The sequence below is a fragment of the Varroa destructor genome, unplaced genomic scaffold, assembly GCF_002443255.2.
Source record: "Varroa destructor unplaced genomic scaffold, Vdes_3.0 BEIS01000002.1, whole genome shotgun sequence".
NCBI classification, from domain to species: Eukaryota; Metazoa; Arthropoda; class Arachnida; order Mesostigmata; family Varroidae; genus Varroa; species Varroa destructor.
Window position 1 is genome coordinate 24368137 of NW_019211455.1, and position 18437 is coordinate 24386573.

Sequence of the window (18437 nt, forward strand, 5' to 3'; positions counted from 1 at the left end):
CGGTTAGGTTAAAAATATAAACCCATTTTAAGTGAAGAATAGCGGCACTACCTTGTTCTTACCTATGGCGAGGTAAAAATGCACTCCCAAATTGTTAAGAATATACTAACTACCGGGGTACTAATCAAACTCTGAACTCGCTCTATTGAAAACCAACAATAACAACAACGTTTGAGTGTAACAAATAGTGTTTTTGCACTACAGAACGTAAATACATATTGATAATAATATGATAAATCCAGATTAATGACTGAATTGAGATTACTTTACAATCCAACATATTTTATGTTCTCTAGCAGCATAATAGTTCAAACTCTTTCAAACCTGTTTCAAACCTTCTTTTTTCGCCAAAGTGCCCCGACGCGTAGTTACAAGTTTAGTGAGTTGGAGCTCTTTTACGGCCGTCTGGTTTGGCAAAGCGGATTCCGGCTAGTGAGATCTTACGTTCATTCAAAACGAGTCTGGAAAATATTTTTGGCATTATAGAAGGTTGAATCTTCGAACGTAGCAGGCGCAAGTCGATGCTTCAGTAAAATTTTGGGGTATTATGAGATTCTAGGTCTTAAGATGGCTGCACACGTGGTCATATTGCGAACGGGTACATTTAATTTTCTATTGAAGTGTCGTAACCGTGTCTGCTGACATTGAAAGTTATGCGTACCTGCTCTTGGTGCATTGTGAGTTTTTAGCGTTAATGGAGGAATTAGCCGGTTGGGCTGCGCGTCGGTGGATCTTCAGCGAGTCTTTTTTTTTTTCGCTTACTATGTCATTTGTGGGTGTTTACTTTGGGTGTACTCCTGTTGCCTATCATGGCCTGCATCATGCGCTGTTAATCCTCTGTTTCACATCAGTTGTGGGCCCGTATGCTGTTGGCGACGCCTGAAGTAGGCGCTTGTGGTAGGATCGCGCTGGTGAGCAAAACCGCACCAAATACTAAAGAAGAATTAAGGAAAAAGAAAATGACAAAATTTCCTTCTGACGTATTTCCGTCGGGCAGTGACTGAAACTAGAAGTCGTGCCAAGGGTACCAGGCTCAGCAGAAACCATACTAGGAAATTAGCGAAGATAGTACCCAAATAGATGTTTCCAATTTTAATGAAAAGTGGAATCGCGTCGTTTGCAGAAGCGTAGCATACAAAAAGCAAAATTCCAGATAAATACTATTTAGAAGAAGATTGTTTACTATGGGGTAAGGTCTTAAAAGTACGCTCTGGTTTCCGGTCGGAGTTAAGGTTCGGTCTGGTTCATGTGTGGACGAACACATTGGAAGAAAAAAAGAATGATCGATCTCTCTATAGCAGCCAAGAGTGCTGAAGTACACGAGGGTTTCAGTGAAGACAAGATGCTGTCAGCCTTGAAGGATTCCGGATTGACTGCTGTCAAGGCTGAAGCACTGAGGAAACGTGATAAACACGAACTTTTCTCAGTTCGGACGGACGGAGTTCTTACGTAGTGGGTTGAAGTCCCTTCCAGTGAAATATTTCTGTTGTATGTTTAAATGGATATGCCTGGAAGCCGCCGAATAATCCGCAAGGCCTTATGAATCCTTGCGCCCCGCTTGTGGCTACTACACTTAATATCAGCATGGAACTGTAGTAATTTTCTCTATTTCATAAATAGATTTTATATTATTAACATATTTATCTCTGATTATATAGAAGATTGTAAAACTTGATATAATCCTCCTTAGACCTGATAATTTTTTAATTCTTTTCAGACTATCAAGTTTTTGTGAGTAATTAATTGTGATTCATATTAAAGCTGGCATTGAAGGACTCAGAAAATAGGTGCAACTTAAGTGTTCCTTAGGGATGGGAGGATAAGATTTAATATGGCAGTTGTTAAAAGGCATTCATTATGCCAGCTATCCTATTTCTGGATTCAGTTTCTTCGCACACGGCCGTGATCGGCGGGAATGAAAAGACTTGGCGGTGGGGGTGCGGAGGGGATCCTTATACGGTCAAGTCCTTCGATATCTTTGACAATGATAACAAGCAATAGAAAAGTAATTTTCTTAGGACTTAGGGACAATTTTAACTTTGAGGAGTCTATTATTGGTTCAGTCAGTTTGTTTACAGCAGCATGCTACTTAATGTTCTTGATCCTCCACAGATTTGACTCTTCCTCGTTTGTTATTACGCGACTCAAATGCGAGCCTTCCCCGTAGGCTTGTCTGCAAAAAAGTATGCAGCCTCTGGTAGCTTGACAGTTTAGTTGACAGCGCTTTCTTCTGACCACTATCCTATTATTGTTATGTTTAGGAAAAAATCTTGTTCCTTCTAGGCAGATATTCGGGAAAACCAACTCCCATTCGACTACACCACGAGCCTTCCGTAGTCAATTGCAGCACATGCATTGATGATGACTCGGCTAGTGAAATATCCTCTGACCAGCTTCATTATGGGTCTGAGAGACGCTTTGCTACGGTTCAAGTTGAGACTTCAGTTAGTTTTTTTAAATAAGTTTGAATTCTTACCTGACCTAGGATGTCTAAGGACCGATGTTATTGAATGGTACAGACTAATTAGGAAGCGCATACAGACCAGTTCCAGATAGCGTATTATAGCGGTTTCCGGGAGTATCGAACGGCCTTCTGCTTGCTGTGGATACATGTTACAAGCAGCGATTTGCAGTATTTCTGAACTATGGAACTTTAGAATCGTATGATAGAGGCAAATCCAAAACAATCCTACAATCTGCGTTCGATCTCGACCCGGAACAGATGTGTTTAACAAGAAGTTTGCAACCATTAGCTCTACAACTGTTATGTAGCTTAGTATGGATGCTGACGTTGGGGCAAAAAAATAGTATAGATCTGACAGACAAATTAAACGTTGTTCAGGCTAAATTGTATCAGTACACTCGAAGTTCCTATGGTTCTAGCAAGCTTAAAGGCTAAATAGCACATTCTGTTGAGGAACGTCACGTCAGCTATCCTGCAAGTACAGTCGAGCCATTCTTTAACACGAGCTGGTTTCCTACTAGCTTGAAACAAACAAACATCGTTCCTCTATACAAGAATAAATAAGAGCCTAACCACCGTCCAAGATAATATGCTGTGCTATTTGTTAAATGTTTTCGAAGGGTTAGTCATTAGCAGATCTGATAAACATATTGAAAGTTCTAAATTCTGCTTGTTAATTCAATTTGATTTTCACAAGTCTGGATCGATTGAACTTACATCAGCACATATTCCATTGAAAATAAGTAGTTCTGCTTTGATTTGCTGTTTTTAGGCGTTGCGGCTGCCTTCAACTGCTCAAGTCACTAGATATTCCTGCAAATGATATAGAAACCCTGAGCTGTACATCGGTCGTCATTGATTGATTCAGAACGTATCTCTCCGAAGGACAACGAGCAGTAAACGTTGATCGTGTTGAATCCGCGTAGTAGGAAATAGACGTATCTCAAGGGTGGGTTTTTACGCAGAGACGTTCATCGTCTTTCGCTTTGTTCAAAACCCCAGCAAGTGGAATACGTAAGACCACCGCTCATGCGGATAAGACCACTACGTTCTTTCGCAGCCAACCTAGCTAGGTCGCCAATGATATACCGAGTGCTCTTAAGCATATGGAAGAGGCCTTAGAATATTCTGGCTTGTTGTTGATGCCAGTAAGACAGGGTTCGTTTTCTTCCGTTAGCCGAACAGAACTAGGAATAAATTTTAGGCAGGCTGTTTCGAGTTGTCTTTTTCATAGGACCCAGTTGTTCAACTCAGTAAATAAATCTATAGGAGAAAATCAGAAGCATATAACTAAAACGTAAAGTAGATAAGTAGACTGAAAATACTTTGACTATTACTGATATTATAACAACGTTGAACAACAATAATATAATAACAAATTGGCTCTGGCTTAGAATGTTTCATGCGATGTGGTGGCGTTTTTGCGATTTTTTTTGTGTGAACATTAGCGTTGTCAAAAGTGCAGCTCCGTAAATTAATCAAACGTTGGTATCGCATGTTGTTTTTATAAAGTACCGGTTAGTTCGTTACCACTGTCTTCCATTATTATGATTATTGCTTTCGTAAGGTTATTTCCCCTTAAGCGTTTAGATAAGCGTAAGACGCATGCAGTTTAGATCGCAGAATCCACGTGCATCTCAGATCTCTGTATGAATACTACAGTGAAACTGGTATTGTTTGCTTTTTGCTGTTTATACTGCAAAAAAACACGTTTGTTTTTGCTAACGACGCTAACAGACTAAGGAACTTTTTCCAGCATCACAAATAGGTGTACAAGACTCTTCTTCAATGACGCAATTTAGGAAAAAATCCCATAATACATACTTTGGATCAGTGTAGTTCGATATAAAGGGAAGTAATACTCCCATTTTTCATTTTTACAAACCTTTTCATCTTTCTTTTTCTCAAAATACCCTCACAATCTTGTTTCCTTTTTAGCTTATCTTTTTCGAAATAATACACCTAACATTTTTTAGAGTAGAACCAATAGCAGCAAATTAGTGATAGATCATATAGTACTTTTCTCTTGTTACGCTTTTTGATTGTAGCTGCGGTGACAGAGACGATGAGTACTCGAAGTTATGAGGTGTCACAAGTGTCGTCGCTCATTAGGGAAGGTCGTGGTTGAAGCTGTCAGTCCTTACATTTATTGGCTGTTTTAGGACTTATCCATGTATACTAACGATTTTTGCACAAACCAGAAGCCCGTAAATTCTGAGCGTGAAGTAATCGGCATACATTAGATTATCTACTTTTATTAAGCAAATTTATCGAATTTCTAATATACAGCAGTTTAGAATATTTACTGCCTTGTGATGTTGCCTCTTTTGGCCAAGCGCGTACGCGTAAAGACCCCCGGGGCTCTAAACAAAGTTACACGAGTTAGCGGCAGAAGCGGCGCAGGTGCATTTGAATAGGTTTTTTACTCATTCTCATTTTGCACCGAAAAAGAGTCTCGACGTTGTTCAACAATAAAGTGGGTTCTAAGGGATCTTATTTTTAACAAGGGATTTTAGCCCTTTGGCCGAAATATTCAGCCACCGCCTGTGTGGACTAATCTTTTCGGTTGAAGTAAAGCAGTTTTAGCTTGAAGTTAATTTTGGCTAAAGTACCAGCTTGTACTGTAAAATAACATGCCGTGATTAATGCATTATAAATTAAGCAGGAGCTTTTTTCTACACTTAAACAGCATTTTGTCAGTTCTATTCTCCAAAACAGACCAGGATTAGCGGAAGGATTTTTAATATATGAAGTCATTGGTAAGAAAGGGGTTTATTTAGAAACACATTTCACATTGTGAGGGCCAATACAAGCTGCTGTGGAGCAAAGTCGTTTCTAATTACTAACATCTGATATGAGTATGATAACAAAAATATAGTAAAAAAATATCGGGGGCAAAAAAAAAGTTATACGATTTTCTCGGCTCAATCCTATGCTGTGTGACAAAAGCACCTCCGGAAAAAGAAACCTCCGGAGGTTTGTGAAGGCAAAACGAGTTTGCTTTTCTGTTCTTTTTTTGGAAAGCATTTCTAGGCGAGGTCACACGAAGTTTTGGTTCCCCCAATAGCGCCAATGTTGATGCCGTTACGAAGACAGGAGTAACGGCGCCCGTTAAAGGTAAAGAAAAACCAAACCGCCCCCCACCAAATATGGATTGTTCCTTTCTTCTTGGACGTTTCAGCCTGAGGCCAAACGGAGCAAATGGCGCACGTCCATCGCGCAGTCTGTTTCGAGACACGAAGAAAGAAGCACCGGACAGTGGCTTGCGGAGCAGGACGGAGGAAGGCGAGTTCAGCTTTTTTGCAAAGAATCGTGGTGGGGTTCTGAGGACTAGTCCAGGAGGACGAACCGATAGATGAATTCAAAAACAGAGGAGATCGATCCGCTTCCTTCAGGCAGTTTTTTCCTCTGGCTGTTGTTCGCTAGTCGTTGACTTTTTTTACGCTTTTATAAACGATCAACGGACCGACTGAGGTAGGTGTTAGTTTGCCATAAATGTTTTTCACTCGTTTGCGTTTAGTGAAGCGCATTTATTGCATTGATTTAGTGAAGGCGCATTAATTTTGAAATAGTAGATGTTTTAATTTTCCTTATTTATTTAATCACAAATATTGTCTAACATACAGAACAGTGAATTGCGGCACGCGGATTCCAGCTATCACTTATCATCATAGATTTCCAAATGTCTCGCCAGCGGAACGTGCTCACAATCGGAAAAAGCTATATCGTGATCCTCTAACTGATAGAAAAGTACGTCGTTCTTCGTCCTCTACCTGCATCACTATGCCTATTTAGGTATCTATAAGTAAATTGAGTCAATGGTTCACATTAAGCAATATTTTTGTACTATTCTTGCAGTTAGCTTAAATGATTTTTGTTATCGACTTTCTTCACGTCAACCCGAAGTTAGCAAAGCGTCACTGAGAATTGGCTCAGATTAAACATATAACGTCAAATAATACAGTTTAGAGGGAGCATACAAGCCGGTCGGATTTTCCTTAACACGTTATCTCAACAAGAGAGTCTACAGAAAATGAAAACATTGAGTAATTCCAGGGGCCGTTGACTACATCGCGTTATCCAACGAAGACAGCTCAAAGATCACTTCACTAAATAACGTCATAGGTGGGTGCAACGTGGCAGTAAACAGCAAAGTAAAATATGTGTGGGGTATATAATCTGAACGAGTGTTCAACGAACAAATATGAAGGCAGTTATTCTCCGAAGTCGTGACATTCCCTATCGATATAGGTACCTGCACGTAAAGGGCGCCCTAGTAACTTTTGGCGATAATGATAAAAGTTTCACCACATCGCCGAGACTAATGATAAAAATTGATCTGCGGGTTGCGATATACATATTTGAGGCTATTATGGGTACGCTGAGATACTCTAAATATGAAGGGAACGTACGAGCAAAGATACATCGCAGCGAAAATGATAATCGTCGTACCCTTGCATTCCCGTATTCTAATGTGTCTTTTTAGGTAAACGATGCAGAGTGAAGCTCAAATATCGTATGACTTAAGGACTGAATATTTCGGGCATTAACCTAAAACACACCGTAATTCATAGCCATACAGATAGAATAGCTCATTGATATGATTGAAGTGTCTGGCACAGGTAAGCGCGTCGCCTCTACATTGGAAACTAGTGTATCCAAAATGGTTTTCTAATTCACAAAAAAAAGCCTTGTAACAGAGTTGAAAACCTAGACTGTGATAGTGGCAGAGTGACAGAGAACTCGACAAACCTAATACAATATTCACAAAGCTATTATATTGTAGAAACGTGTTAAAGTCCTCCTGTTGCCTTAGCGAAAGGACAAACGAATTCACGCATGAGCCCACATTTGTAAAAACGCTATTCTATCAATAAAACGTGCCGTTAAAACTCTGAATATACATTCGGTGGTAGACCGACAAAGGGCTGACGCTGAGTGCATATTAATTGCACTCACCATCGCTTGGTGGTAATCGCCATTAAGTGCGCTAAACAAAGTATTTTAAGCTGGACAAAGTATGAAATAGGACGACAGGAGGCACCTATAGACACTCTAGTTTAATAGAGACAGAGAGATTAACAATGAACTTCTGAGAAAAAGCGTCAGGTGCGGAGTTAACAATAGCTCCAGTGTACGTTGCTATGATAAATGGAAGGCCCGATAATAACAACGAAATGACTCCTCAAGTTTTAAATTGAACATTGCTTATATTTTCTAGTTACACGTATAATAGAATGTAAAAAAACACACGGCTACAAAACACCGTGGACAAAGTTCCAGCCCTCCGGCTGTAAGTGACTCCTGACTAGCTCTAGCTTGAAAAAGAACAAATTAAATACTCCGTTGTATTGGTTAGCTTTGAAAGGCAGTTGGTGATTTACTGCCTATGGGTACCAGAAGTCGTCAAGTTCTACGATAAAAAAACTTACAGCTTTGCAAAGGAAAAGAAGCCAATAAACAACAAAAACATCTATGATTTGAATACTGGTCTGCTGCAGGCGCGCACGCCAGCGATGCAAGCTCAACAACGAGAACAGCAGCGACTAACGAGGTGACAGGAACAGAAACGACCGAAAATGGAGACAACGAGTCGGTCAATAAAAGCAGGCTGCAGCAATGACGAAAGCCACGGCCTCAGCGACAGTAAAAAGAAACGACAAACAGAGCATTTCACGGCGCGCGATAGGTAAACACTCTCTCAGCGTTTACCTTTCTGTTGGTGTTTATCTGTCACTAAACAGGTCGCTATATATCGGGCGGACTTAACTTATAGAGTGGACTGGCGTATAGATGAAGTTAACAAGCAGAAAATGTGCCAGAGGTCCTTACCGCTAAAGAAGGAATCGGCGATCGTGGTGCAAAGTCAAACTGAAGAAAATGTAAGCCAGGAACATGTGGCAGCTAGAATATGATCGGAAGTATGAGAAACCTTAGTACGAGAGATTTAAAGTAAAGGAAAATAGTTCAAACCAGACCACAAAGTTATAAGCAGGGCTGTTGTTTTCGAGCGGCGCATCAGTCCTACGAACGTTCTCCAATCAGTGGCGACTGTGGCATCAGAGGAAATAAAGGTTACCAGCCAGACCGGCATAACAGTCGCGGATTCATAAGAAAACACCTGCGTGTTGTAATTGCCAGGTGCGTACCTGTCAACGGCTGGCTTATGGCAGCAAACAGCGAATAAGGAAAACTCTCGAAGTCCGCAAAAAAAACAAATTTAGCAAATTTTATTGTAAAAATTTAGACAAATCAGAAAACCAACAGCAGTATACACATATACCGGGCAAAGTACATTCAGGGAGGCAAGTGAAAGATGAAGAACGAAGGCAAATGAAGAAAAAAATAGTCGTAAATGTCCACTTTTATTAAGACCAGCGTGTACAGCTGAGCTCAACAAACGCGATTGCGAAACGCAGAAAAATGATAACGTGCGTGGCCACGCATGGCTTACCTAGTATTACATCGTAGTCCAAATATTTTGACTCTGATAATGAATATTTGAAAAAGCTCCATAGAAAAAAACGCTGTAAAAATTTTAGCAGTTACTTGCGCCGTACAAGATGCAACAGTCTTGCAAAGAATACACAATACTAACGAAACTCGTTGATACACGCTGTCATTTGGCCGTACGAATCTGCGAAAACAATAAAATACGTACAAACAGATAGATGAAGTTCGGGTCTGTCTAGGGATACCCCGCAAGTTATACACTGGGCATCGCGAAAGTAAGGTTCTGACAGTCCTAAAGCAAAAGTCTGCTATTCGTTAATGGTTATAATTATCATAATCGGAGTTTTTAAAGTGAGACCTAACACACACGGATACGAGGACTATAGGCATGCACCGTTGCCAAGAAACGATTTGCAGTACCTGAAAACACAATACATATTGAGCATAAAGTTGATACAGAGCTATGTGGCTAGCCAAACAACATAAAATAAGTCATATGTTTTGGCGTATATGTCAGAATTATATATGTCTTTCCACGACTACAATGGAACCGGGTGGAGGAGCGAATAAGAACTGGGCGTTCGCTGTAAACATAAGTTTGTATATTTTAACAGATATTGCGAATTTTTAATATTAAGGCTCAGCAGGCAGTAAGAATACACCTCACTAATAGATAGTGGCCCATCGTCGATTTATTCGGTAGCTGTAGAGGTGGAACTTAGTCTAGCATCATGAGGAAGGGTACAAAAATAATATCACTGATACACTCGGCGCTATGCCAATTCAGCGAGGATCTTCTGCCATGAGAACGCAACAGTCGGTCGGTGTTGCAGTAACCCAAACGTCACGCAAAAAAGCGTACTAAGTCAATGGAGCTATTCACTGTCAGAAGGCGTTATGAGCTCTTTTACACGATCGTTGTATTGGTAAAAGTGCTAAAAAAAAAAAACAAAAAAGGGAGAATGATTCTTTAGCGTTGGTCACATCATCCACACTTCACAACCCGTAAATTAATGAATTACGGTTAAAAGCGAGTTTTTGCCAAATAGCGTTTGTTAGTTTTCCCATAGTTGACAACAGCATGAAAAAGCTAGTCTTCCAGCCCTAGTCAGCGGCTATAAGAGATATGCAACGTTGACAGTGCCAGGATTTGCCTGCCTCCGAAACTAAATATTGAAATAGACGTTACGTTTTATTGGCATGTTATCGTCATTTCAACGCCTTCAACGCGTTTGTTCTGCTACATCACGGGCAGCATTCACTTGCTCATTACCAAGATTATCCAAGTGGATGAAAGACTCGAAAAAAATACGCTTCTCATAAATTCAAAGGAAAAATGGTGATATGTACTAAAGTTGTACAGTATGAAATACACTCAAAAACACACACATGCTGAACGTGAAAATGTCGGCCACATAGGAAGATTGCTCGCTATCGGATCAATAAGGCAGGCATCTTTGAAGGTTTGATAATGAAGGAGCTGATCGCCCAGCCGGCCTCTCGCTCGCGCGTTTTTGGGTTCAGTTACGGTCCTCTAAGGATCTGTGGTGAAATGACCCACGTAGATATGCAAAAACTGGGTCGAACATGTAAATTTTCGAGTTATAGAGCAGTCGATCGTTTGACCGATGGCACGCCGACTGTCATTGCCCAGTCTACACAAGCGGATGCCGCCACCTTTGCCGCTTATTGCTGGGTACAAAGCTTCTGTGCAAAAGGGTAAAGCTTGGCTGTTATGATTTTCAGCTTTCAACTAAGCCACTTCAATAGCAGCTTGACTTTAACGTGTAGCGCTAAAGGCCTTTCTCATTGATCGCTTTCGGGGGTTGCTTGAAGAACTTATTACTGCACAGCTGGAAGATATATTTACATATTGAAGTGCCACCGTATACACCATGAAGGCGCATCCGTGGACGTATATAATTTACGCATGTATGTGTTTGCATGTGTATCTATCTAATGGGATGTCGCCAGGGCTCATGGTCTGTTTTTTCTCTATATTTTCAGCTGCTAGGTTATAATAATAACCAAAATTACGACAAACGTAACGTTTGGAATTACTATATATACATATATATATATATATAGCTGGCGATTATGTCTGCTTTCTATGTAGAGATCACGCAAATGAAGATATTAAGGTATCACTATATCATGATCCATTTAATGTTTTTTGTTTTTGCTTACGTTTTTTTATTGCAAGGTACAACTTAGCTAAATAAGCACTGCGGAGGGACTGCAAGAAAATCAAAGGTTCTTTCAATTAACAATCCTTTTCATTCAGATGATAGCACCTATCTGTTCATCGGCTCGTCTATTACATTTCTAAACAACCTTCTATTCCAACTCTCGACAGCGACATCTTTCGGCGCGAGTCAGTGGACTAATGGGAGCATCCGCAAACGCGTGAACATGATGACTTCAGCTAGATTTCCCAATTGCGCCTGTTCCCCCTAGACGCATGTTTCTGTGCCAATATACACTAAGTATCGGCCCTATAATTACTACGGGATGGCCGTCAATCGAACGTGGAATGCCCTAATTCGTTGTGATAGTGTGTGCCTATCATTTATAGCTAGCGGTTACAGTTCAAACTTGGCTGACGGAGGGCCGAACACTCGCCAACAGCTATGTTGTTAGCCGATTGACTAGGCAACAGGAACTATTCTTAAAATCGCTAAGACACAAGCTATTGTGCGCATTGAATTGATGCAGGTGGCCGTCTGAGTCCACATTGGCGACAGGGCGAGAGTTGGACCTTCTTGTCCTGATCGAACGCAAGTTCATCACCCAAACAAAAGTCTCATATGAAATGCAATTGTGAAATCATTTTTCAATAGGAATTCGATATTTCGTTCTCTGTCCACATTCTGTTCTTCTCACTGAGAAAGGCCTGAAGTTTGGATGCCGACTGAAGAGGTCGAAGAAAGATCAGCCGTCTAGTTGATACGAAGCCTATAAGTTAGAGCGGCGTAGCAATACACAAAATATTTTGTGGTGCCGGTCTATGCGCTATAGTGGTCTTTGTATTACGTGAGAATAGTTCAGTATAAGTGAGCATAAAGGCCGAGCAGTAAAACGGCCAAGCTTCCGTCAATGTTCCACTAGCAGTAGCGACTCATAATGACAGTTCTTATGGCATCCAATTCGATAATATGTAGCAAAATTTAATTTAGTCGTGTATATATATATATATATACGCACTCCGAGAGGAGGACCGTATTATCAAACCCATTCAAGTCATTCCCATCATATATCATATATATCACTCACACTGTTTCATGGGAGGCAAGATAGGAATCGAACAATTACGAAAAGGCCAAAGAATTGACTGATAAAAGAGCCGATCCTGAACAGTTTTATTGCACTAAACCATTACTGAAGTAGTGCATTTTTTTTCGTTCAAGTTTAGGCGCAACAGGAACAGAAAAAACGTACTTCATCTCCAGGTCACATCTAACAGTGATTTAGTTTAGCCGATTGCAGACCTGTCTTATGAGAAGAGAATTTTTGAAATAACTTGTATAGTCATAGGTCGTACTCATTAATTCAGCTAAAGAGAGACTGTATTAAGCTAGCCATGAAAAAAGTGAACGATATCTACTTGGCGAAATACAATGTTACTATGTAAACGTTTGGGGTCATAAACTAGAACATGTCGGTCGTACATTTACGGTTTCTGCATTCATGATTTCGACATCTTGCATTAATGGCTTAACCAAACAGCTTTACCTTCGATCTATGAGAAGCTTGCGCAGCCCTAACTTGTAGTGTACATGCACATATGTAAAGATACTCGAGCAAGAAAAATTCATTCCTGGGTTTATTTGGCGAAATTAACCACTGAACCACGGGAAAACTACTGTGTTTTACACAGAAGATACGTTATTCTCTCGATATTAAAATCAATATTTTTTATGGGCAGATGGCTTATCTAGTTTACATAGATAAATAGCCAAAGACGTAAAACTAAAGTTCAGCTTTGGTTCTTACCTACCGTTTCTGGTGTTTTATTGTAAATCCATATGATTATAAAGAGTACGCACTATACTTTGCGCCAAAGTTTACGAAAGGCGTATGTACATAGTAAAATTAAAAACAGCTAACTATGGTGAGGTCGCATGATGCACAATTTGCCATAGAGTGAGGAACAAGCAAGCTTTGGGCGTCGGTGATTTAATACCCATAACAGCGTTTTTTGTTTCTTGTAGATCCTGCGTTTATTTATAACCAGCTTTGTAACTATTTAGAATGCTGTATACATTGATAAAATTATATATATAAAATTGAATTACTGATCTATCCAACAGTGATATCATAATTGGACGTAAAACGCTCTGTGTTCCTCTTGCTTTTCAGGCCAACACAGCAGGAAGACGGAGTTCGATGGTGCTATATGACATAGATATACGAAGAGTATGGTCACTCGCTGAATGATAAGTTCAAATTCAAAAAAAAAGGACATTCGCATACACAAATTGATAATCCTCATTTACTGCCTAAGGTTCTTGTATGTCGTTTTCGAATCTTCGCGGTTATTTTTAGCAGGTGCGTAACACATGATTTTAACGGGCTAGTAGTAGTACATAGCGCATATGAAAATTAGACACGTGACGGGGCCGCTACTTAGGCTACTTGTCAAATTGCAATAGTTAATGGTGGATGATGTCGGACACCTGCTATTTATTACATTGGGAAAAATATCTATTAGGCTCTTTTGGGGCTAACCCAAAGAACGGATCTTTTACTGAGACAGACAGATCGGCTCTGGGATGGATTACTCCGTTACTACTTTGCGTTTAGTTTGTTGAAGTAAATATCAACGTTGAACTTATGATGGTAGGTCAAAAATACAAGTCAATTCCGTGTTTAGTAACTGGAATAGAAATTCGCCTTGACGAATATAATTTAAATTTCGTGACTACAGTCACGAAATTTAAATTATATTAGATATTTTTTAAATATTTAAACGTGGCGCATGTGTGTATATATATATATATATATATATATATATACTCTGGATTTACTCACACAAAGACATCACCTTAATCATTCGATTGGAGAACCCACAGCCGAAAAGGTGGACCTGCGAATTACCTATATAAGCAGCTCCACCTATCTACCGAATAAGGTTAAAATAAGCAGTTTAGAGACAATAGCATCAACTTTGAAAATTTCAGCACACTCTATCCAATAAACTTCGCATCTGTCAACATTCTAATAGGCCACAATCGTTATCAGGCACGAGCAGAAGTGCAAAAATTAAATAAAGGAAGTACCCTGCAACGTGACAATCCAGTGACCAGTTAGTTCAATAACATATGTGCAGAGTGAGCTCGTGAACAGAGCCAATGCCCAGAGGGAACACGCATCTACTCAACGAAGTCCGATTGCCAATAACAGTGTCAAGCATGAATAATGTGCGCTGAAGATTAGTGATTTGATGAAGATTTTAGGCTCATAGCAGCTTTACGCAGGTCGAGAACAACTAAAAACGTTGCAAAACGTGCGAAACACTATACGTCCCGCGTAGAACATAATTAATCATATTCTGTGGGAAATCTATACAGAGTTACAACTGCGGGAGCAATCGAAAAAAGATAATACCACCAATAATCGCCAACGGTGCAAAACCCGTAGACGCGCAAACAAAACACCAGAAAAAATGCCATACAATAAACAGAACTGGGAGTCACAGTGATATCCATTATGTGATTAAATTTCGTAGATATGGGCATCAGACTTGATGGTGGCGTAGGGGCATGCATAAACAAGCGATTAACGAAGTTCAAACACTACTACCAGGACACGGCCATCGAAAATCTGGACAAATTGGATAACATAGGTATCATCGCAAGTAAAGCGAAAGCCAAGAGCACTTCTCAATTGTATTATTGAATGTACTCAGAGGAAGAACCAAATGACCCGAGCCGGAAAACGTAAGCAGCAAAATCGGCCTCTAAACAAACCATCCCTGTATATGGTGCAGGCGACAAGGCCATACAGAAAACGTATGTTTTGACAGAAAAGCCGCTTAGCAACCAGGAATTAAATACGAGCAGACAATATAGAGCTGCGTCGAAGTAACGTACTGCGGTTCTGAAGACAGCGATATATGGACACTGGATAGCTCTGCCACAAACTTAATTGCGAACGACACAAAATGATTCAAAGACCATAAGAAATTCGTTAAAGAATTGCCCGTGCGATCGGGGGGCAAGTAAAAACTCCCTGCATTCGGTCCTACGATGCGTCGAAACGTTTTTTCATTCGTCCAATTAATTGACAAATATTGACGTAGATCAAGACAAGTTCGTCCAAGAGGGACGTGACGGCCGCATCAAGACAAACCACGGCGGACACCTATTCACGATACAAAATACGAAAAATGACATCAACGACAGGGAACGCAACGTTGTGGAAATCACAACCATGAGCGCTGTTCACAAGGCACTGGGCCATATTAATAATCAAAAGTTCATGATAAATATATCTATTCTGTAACGAATACACAAAACTCTATCGCAGGCTATCTGTCGGCACACGGATAACATGGGCAACATATTACACACTAGCTAGAAGGTACGCATACTGATCTGTGTAAGATGGACGCTTCATCGCTAGGAGGAAATGTGTACTTCATGAACAAGATTGAACGATTCTTGGGCTGCATGTATATTTCGTAAGTGAAAAACAGGCAATTCTACGTAGAAAAACTCCAGACACAAACACTTAGGCTCGTGAAGGGCTTACGGACTGATTGGGGCAAGAATAGGTAAATTCTATATTATTGGATCAAAGTGCTATGTGCTCAATTCATCATCCGGTTATCATGGATCCAGAAGAAGGACAACGTAGTGCAGGCAAAAGGCGAAAGGAACCCATCAATCGTTATATAATAAGCAAAGATTTTGACAAACAATCCAGCTAATGACAAAACTAAACACGACGAAAAGAAGGAGTGACATTGAAGAAGCAAATAGCTTTGAATCAAGTAAAAAAAAAAAAACATGAGAGAGGACATCAAAACGAGGAAACAATAGAGAAAACTGAATCGACGCAAGATATACAGCTTAGAGACAGATTAATATCAGGCAAACCGATTCACTTCGAATCCTTTTTTTGCTGAGGAGTCCACTAGCGTAAAAGGAGCGCTAGCATTCGGTGAAATGGCCTAATGAAGAACCGCTACAGACAGAGCAATATGATCGTTTAAAAGCCATAACATCTCGACTCCGGCTAAATTACTAAGGTATAAGACGGTAGAGACAACGTAGCTTTTTCGAGAAAAAAGTAAATGCGAACGGAATCGTCATGGACCAGAAAGCCAGATGTGTAGTGCGGGGCTCCGCTCAGCTTGTCGAAAAGGATTTTTATCCGTACAGTGTATATACGGCTGTACCAGGATTTAAGACAATGCGCATCTTTTTGGGAATAAGTGCTCATGATAGACTACGTACTAGACAAATTGACGCAAAAAGCATTTATTTACGCAATCCACTTTCTGAAGTAATATATCGCACTTGGACAGGCGAATAAAAAGACAACAGCCTACAACCTACAGCAACCCGGATATTGTTTCGCCAGGAAACTTAAGAAAGCATTAAGAGATGCTAGCCTGGAACAGGCATCGAAAATGATACTATTCTTTACTTACGTCGACGACAAAGTGATCGATAAAATAATAGGTACCATAATAGAGCACTTTGAACTAAACGTTCAGCCATTGTCCTACATCCTGGGCATAACTACCGTAATCTATGAAACCTCATCACACGTCGAGAAAAATATATCAATGAATTGTTAGAACATTTCACACACATCTGCAGCTGCCAGGTACGTTGTTTTATACAAATATCAATTTATTGCTTTAACCATCTTTGCCATGCTTTAATAATCAAGACCTATTTAAAATACCCTCAAAAAACCACTTGAAACACACTTTCATTTCGCCCATTCAAACCGATATGACGAATAGTTTTCGCAATTTTCACTCAAATACATTCATTCAGGTATATGTATTGTATTTTTATCCAGTTTGTCGAGATCTATTGGCCGACCCCCAAGAAAACCTTCCTTAACTTGAATACCATGTTATGGTGGCGCCCTTTAGACGAGTCAGTCATAGTTCATCATTACTTTCGAATTATATACTGAAAGTTAAGTATATGAATGTGCTTTGCGTTTAACGCTCATCGATAGCTTTGGGTATTTGAAAATGTCTAAAGGATTTTTGCCCTAGTAACACGTAAGCGAAAAAGCTACTGTATTCTTTCGATTTTTTGGCCTTTTTACGCCGTAGTATTAGTTTTATTTATAGTAAGATCTATTGCTTTTTTACTCTGGTCGTCGACATCTATCAATTATTGCAAAAGCAAATTGACATTAACAAGGTAATACATTTCGTAAGACGAATGTTCTCGATATTTTGGTATTTTACTTAAAAACTATTTTTTATAGTATTTTCGAAAAAAATTGTTTAGGCGAATTTTTTACAATATGAGCCGTTACGATTCATCAATTGGTATCTATCGCTCGAAAATCACTCAAAAGTAACTTGGAACGCACTTTCAGCCCATTGCGGCGTGGGCGAGACGAACCTTTCAGTGGGTTTTTGACCCTTTGCATGCCAAATGTTAACTATCCGAATCTATTTTACTCACAGAAATATGTAAGTAAGCAATTTGATTTAAATTTTGATTAGCGTCGTAAAAAAGCCCTCGTTACAGAGAACAGCATATTGAGCTTTCGTCCCTTACGGCCATTTCCTATTTGAAAACCGAGTTTTGGAAACGGAGAAATAATATTACGGTTTTCCGATTTAGCTTATGATTAATTAATACTAAAACGGCATAGACCGCCATACGGACATTCGGCCACCAAATTCTCATCAGAAAGTTCTTCTACTAGAATCCTACGCAAATATAGCCCATCTTAAACTCTACAGTATTCTCTAAAAAATGCTTGCAGAAAGCGTTTAGCAAAAAGGCAAGCAAATTGGTTAAACTAACACTTGGAACAAACCTTTTTTATTTGGGAAAAGGTATTCCTTTAAATGGCATGATGTTAAACATCTGAATGTTAATCATTTTACGGGTCGCTCTAATCATGTAAAAGTGTATCAATACGCGAAAAGAACACCTCAATCCAACCACTTTAAGGGGTATATGTGGGTTGGGCAAATAAACGAGCAGTCACAGAACTCAAGTACTATATAACTAGTCAGACATTTTCAAAAAACAAAGCATGAGGACCCCGTGCGAAGAACATTAGGTAGAAAAGGACATAGCTTTAACTTAAGCTGGCAACCACATAGAGACAAGTTATTTGTATACAATAAATGTTCGCGTTGATGAGTTACGCAGACATGCATATTCTTTATGCACACTAATGTACGAGGCTCGCTCAATTCTTATTGCTAAACTCCAATGTAAAGTTAAACGTCAAAACGCTCAAGTATATGTTTTACATTCACACATGTATACTCTGTTCATATGCTATAATTATACAGCACTAAATT

At 39.7% G+C, this 18437-nt stretch overlaps 2 long non-coding RNA genes across 2 annotated transcripts; both read left to right on the forward strand.

Annotated features, from left to right (window-relative positions):
- Positions 1–3251: 3251 nt before the first annotated feature.
- On the forward strand, positions 3252–6215 carry LOC147757559 (uncharacterized). The gene is made up of 3 exons (XR_015322461.1): positions 3252–3413; positions 5646–5938; positions 6091–6215. It is a non-coding gene; the product is annotated as an uncharacterized LOC147757559 (long non-coding RNA).
- A 7067-nt stretch (positions 6216–13282) lies between these two features.
- LOC147757560 (uncharacterized) lies at positions 13283–16753 on the forward strand. The gene is made up of 2 exons (XR_015321135.1): positions 13283–13465; positions 14098–16753. It is a non-coding gene; the product is annotated as an uncharacterized LOC147757560 (long non-coding RNA).
- Positions 16754–18437: the final 1684 nt, after the last annotated feature.